This window comes from Schistocerca cancellata, unplaced genomic scaffold (assembly GCF_023864275.1).
Source record: "Schistocerca cancellata isolate TAMUIC-IGC-003103 unplaced genomic scaffold, iqSchCanc2.1 HiC_scaffold_592, whole genome shotgun sequence".
Taxonomy (NCBI): domain Eukaryota; kingdom Metazoa; phylum Arthropoda; class Insecta; order Orthoptera; family Acrididae; genus Schistocerca; species Schistocerca cancellata.
The window spans coordinates 17501-22500 of NW_026046604.1; the positions used below are offsets into that span (position 1 = coordinate 17501).

General features: G+C 54.3%; 1 non-coding gene across 1 annotated transcript in view; it reads right to left on the bottom strand.

Annotated features, from left to right (window-relative positions):
- The window catches only part of LOC126133085 (small subunit ribosomal RNA), a 1909-nt gene extending 490 nt beyond the window's left edge, over positions 1-1419 (bottom strand). Inside the window, exon 1 of the ribosomal RNA XR_007527565.1 lies at positions 1-1419. This exon is cut by the window's left edge and continues 490 nt beyond it. This is a non-coding gene — a ribosomal RNA (small subunit ribosomal RNA).
- Positions 1420-5000: the final 3581 nt, after the last annotated feature.

Below are 5000 nucleotides of genomic sequence, written 5' to 3' on the forward strand. Positions count from 1 at the left end.
TATCGGAATTAACCAGACAAATCGCTCCACCAACTAAGAACGGCCATGCACCACCACCCACCGAATCAAGAAAGAGCTATCAATCTGTCAATCCTTCCGGTGTCCGGGCCTGGTGAGGTTTCCCGTGTTGAGTCAAATTAAGCCGCAGGCTCCACTCCTGGTGGTGCCCTTCCGTCAATTCCTTTAAGTTTCAGCTTTGCAACCATACTTCCCCCGGAACCCAAAAGCTTTGGTTTCCCGGAGGCTGCCCGCCGAGTCATCGGAGGAACTGCGGCGGATCGCTGGCTGGCATCGTTTATGGTTAGAACTAGGGCGGTATCTGATCGCCTTCGAACCTCTAACTTTCGTTCTTGATTAATGAAAACATACTTGGCAAATGCTTTCGCTTCTGTTCGTCTTGCGACGATCCAAGAATTTCACCTCTAACGTCGCAATACGAATGCCCCCGCCTGTCCCTATTAATCATTACCTCGGGTTCCGAAAACCAACAAAATAGAACCGAGGTCCTATTCCATTATTCCATGCACACAGTATTCAGGCGGGCTTGCCTGCTTTAAGCACTCTAATTTGTTCAAAGTAAACGTGCCGGCCCACCCAGACACTCAATAAAGAGCACCTTGGTAGGATTTCAACGGGGTCCGCCTCGGGACGCACGAACACGCACGAGGCGGTCGCACGCCTTCGGCTCGCCCCACCGGCAGGACGTCCCACGATACATGCCAGTTAAACACCGACGGGCGGTGAACCAACAGCGTGGGACACAAATCCAACTACGAGCTTTTTAACCGCAACAACTTTAATATACGCTATTGGAGCTGGAATTACCGCGGCTGCTGGCACCAGACTTGCCCTCCAATAGATACTCGTTAAAGGATTTAAAGTGTACTCATTCCGATTACGGGGCCTCGGATGAGTCCCGTATCGTTATTTTTCGTCACTACCTCCCCGTGCCGGGAGTGGGTAATTTGCGCGCCTGCTGCCTTCCTTGGATGTGGTAGCCGTTTCTCAGGCTCCCTCTCCGGAATCGAACCCTGATTCCCCGTTACCCGTTACAACCATGGTAGGCGCAGAACCTACCATCGACAGTTGATAAGGCAGACATTTGAAAGATGCGTCGCCGGTACGAGGACCGTGCGATCAGCCCAAAGTTATTCAGAGTCACCAAGGCAAACGGACCGGACGAGCCGACCGATTGGTTTTGATCTAATAAAAGCGTCCCTTCCATCTCTGGTCGGGACTCTGTTTGCATGTATTAGCTCTAGAATTACCACAGTTATCCAAGTAACGTGGGTACGATCTAAGGAACCATAACTGATTTAATGAGCCATTCGCGGTTTCACCTTAATGCGGCTTGTACTGAGACATGCATGGCTTAATCTTTGAGACAAGCATATGACTACTGGCAGGATCAACCAGGGAGCTGCGTCAACTAGAGCTGAGCAGCCGGCCGCCCGGGAGTGTGTCCCAGGGGCCCGCGCGAACACGCAAGCGTCCGCTCAATTATTCTGCAAACAGGAGGAGGCTGAGCTCCCCTGCACAATACACCTCGAAACCCTCTCAGGTCCCGGCGGCGCGCAGCGCCGTCCTAAGTACTTGGTCGGGTTCGAGAGAGGCGCAATCGCCCGGAGTTAGGCGAGTAGACGCTTTAGGTGCGACCACCCGTGCTCCCAACTGAGCTTGCCGCTGCCGACAGAGGCCCGGGAGCGTGCTGTCGTGGCATTGCCGGCGGGAGACAACACGCGCCACCTACGGTGACCGGCAGCTCCAACGCCAGCGCCACAGAAGGGCAAAGGCCCCACGTGGGTGCCGAAGCGAACTCTCCCAGCACAGCGCACGTGCCAACACGTCTGCACAACTGCGATACAAACCACCAGCGAGAACCGCTGGGGCGACCGAGCAGCAGACGGCGTCGCGGCGCCGAGTGCCGGGCGGCGGCGCATCCTCAACGCACACAGTCCTCAGTCGGACCAGCACACTGCAGATGTCCACCGCGCTTCGCACCGGGCCCGCGAGGACCCACTTTGGCCGCCCGGCGCCGCGCGCAGGGTGCCCCGGCGCGCAGCTGCGCCGCCTGCCGCGTCCGTCGGCCGGCGCGCCTGCCACTGGGCGCCCCCACCAGCCGGCTGTAGCGCGTGCGCCCACGCACCGCGCGGCCAGCACGCCGGGCGGCCCCCCCTCACCGGCCGGGGACGGTCCCACCCAGCCACCGCCGCGTATCGCTTCACACACAGATTTGCCCTTACTGATTTACCTCCAGCAACAACAACCGCACCACAATGGGTTTACCAGTTGTTCATTTGCGTTGCGTCACGTCACCAGCAAACGTAGACGTCCATCCCAGTTTGCAAATGCAACGATTATTGCATACCTGTCTGTTAGGTGTCACGACACACTACGTCTGCCCACATACACGCAACAAAATGTGCACGACTAGAGAACACGTGGGAGGTGGCCCCCTACGTATGCGATGTCCATTACGAGACCGACTGTCAACCAGCATCTGTACCATGTCGCAGATGTGGAACGCGGTGCACCATGCTATCACACTGTGTGAGAAGAGACGACTACGTTTGAATACACGCGCCACTACATCAACAGACGGCTCATGCTGATCGCCATCCAGGGCGTCCGTTACTCCCACACGTCTCTATGGCGTACCACACTGCAATGTAGCTGTTATGGGGAGACGGCACGTGGCTGAGTGCACAACATTTGGACCGTATGGTTCGCTGTTGTTGGGCGCAGTCGTACGGTCACACATGTGCCACAGCGTATCATTCAGTACATACGGACCTATGTGCAGTACAATGTGAGGATTAAGCTTACGATATCAGCGGACAGTGGACACAGGCCGTACCACGACGTAGACTGAGCGCTTCGACATGCGAATGCCAGTGAACAGCTGCGAAGGGCATTGAACACGCAAGCACCTGAACGACCAGCGTGCGAAGGCAGGGTGGAGGGGGGGGGGCGATGTACATCCTGCAGTTGTCCACATTACAGTGTACAGCGGGAGCATGTAAAAAGTAAGCAACACTTGCGAAGTGTTCAACATGAAACGACACACAAGAGGGTGGGCGGTGCGAGTAGCGAACTATATTCAGAGGGTTGTGGTTAGACAACACTAGATTAATGTAACGTGTCATATGCCAATTACAGAGCAGGTTAAGGCACAACGTGGGTTAGGTTAAGGCACAACGTGGGTTAGGTTAAGGCACAACGTGGGTTAGGTTAAGGCACAACGTGGGTTAGGTTAAGGCACAACGTGGGTTAGGTTAAGGCACAACGTGGGTTAGGTTAAGGCACAACGTGGGTTAGGTTAAGGCACAACGTGGGTTAGGTTAAGGCACAACGTGGGTTAGGTTAAGGCACAACGTGGGTTAGGTTAAGGCACAACGTGGGTTAGGTTAAGGCACAACGTGGGTTAGGTTAAGGCACAACGTGGGTTAGGTTAAGGCACAACGTGGGTTAGGTTAAGGCACAACGTGGGTTACGTTAAGGCACAACGTGGGTTAGGTTAAGGCACAACGTGGGTTACGTTAAGGCACAACGTGGGTTACGTTAAGGCACAACGTGGGTTACGTTAAGGCACAACGTGGGTTACGTTAAGGCACAACGTGGGTTACGTTAAGGCACAACGTGGGTTACGTTAAGGCACAACGTGGGTTACGTTAAGGCACAACGTGGGTTACGTTAAGGCACAACGTGGGTTACGTTAAGGCACAACGTGGGTTACGTTAAGGCACAACGTGGGTTACGTTAAGGCACAACGTGGGTTACGTTAAGGCACAACGTGGGTTACGTTAAGGCACAACGTGGGTTACGTTAAGGCACAACGTGGGTTAGGTTAAGGCACAACGTGGGTTAGGTTAAGACACAAATTGCGTTACAAATTGCGTTACATTGCGGTACAAATTGCGTTACATTGCGGTACAAATTGCGTTACATTGCGGTACAAATTGCGTTACAAATTTGGTTAGGTTAAGGTGCAAAATGGGTTGGATTACAGTACACAACATGGTAAGAGATAGTGTGTTTGGGGGGGGGGGGGGCAGGTTCGTTGGTAGTGATCATTGTAAGTGAATGTCTGAGGCAGCGTCAGTATGTCACAGCAGTTCTGTCTCGTCAGGATGCGCTTTTCGCTCGTGACTGGAGGCGCGCCGCGTCTGTGGTTGCGGCAAGGGAGTGGCAGACCTGTGTGATTCATTCCTGCCATTGTTTCTGTGCCGTAACAGGAGGCAGTGTGGTGGTGTTGGGTGCACCCCTGTGTAGGACATGTGTGGGTGTTGGTGGCTTATCTGAGCAATTGTGGATGTTGGACGGGTGGGATATTCTATTTTATAATTGGACCCCCTGGTGTGGTTATCATAGTGTGGATGGTGTACTGTGGCGGAGAGGATGCACCGGACGTTGGTCCATGCTGGTGCTTACATATCGTATCTGTGTCTGTTACAGGCAGAGAGTAATGTGTGATGGAGTGTCTCGCTGAGGTGTGGTTCATATTGTGTGCACAGACTTACAGCATGTATAGGGACAGCGGGAATTTGGCATATTGGATATAACTCGTCATGAAACGCAAGATATAGGGGTGGATTGCAACGTACGAGTGCGGGAAGAGTCCGCCGTTCATCCGCTTGGGTTGCGATTTGGGCGGTTGGGGTGGGGCACGTGCGGGTGCGGGTGGAGTGATTGTCGGTTGACTACTTCGTGCGACGCAGGCACTGGCGTTCGGGTTCCTGTGGTGGACAGATGATGCAGGCTTTGTGGGTGGCGTCGAAAAATGGGTACTGTGGGACCTAGCGATGTCGTAGTCGGGGTGGCGTCTCATAGATGGCGGTATCGTCGGTGCAGCAGGTCATGTTTCGGGAGACTTGCAGATGGCGGTATTTAGTTTTCGTGTTGCGCGCGACATGGTGGACGTAGTGTCGTCCGATTCGCGTAGATGGGGCTATTGCATGTGGTTTCGTCACATTGTCATAGATGGCGATGCTGTGGTTTGG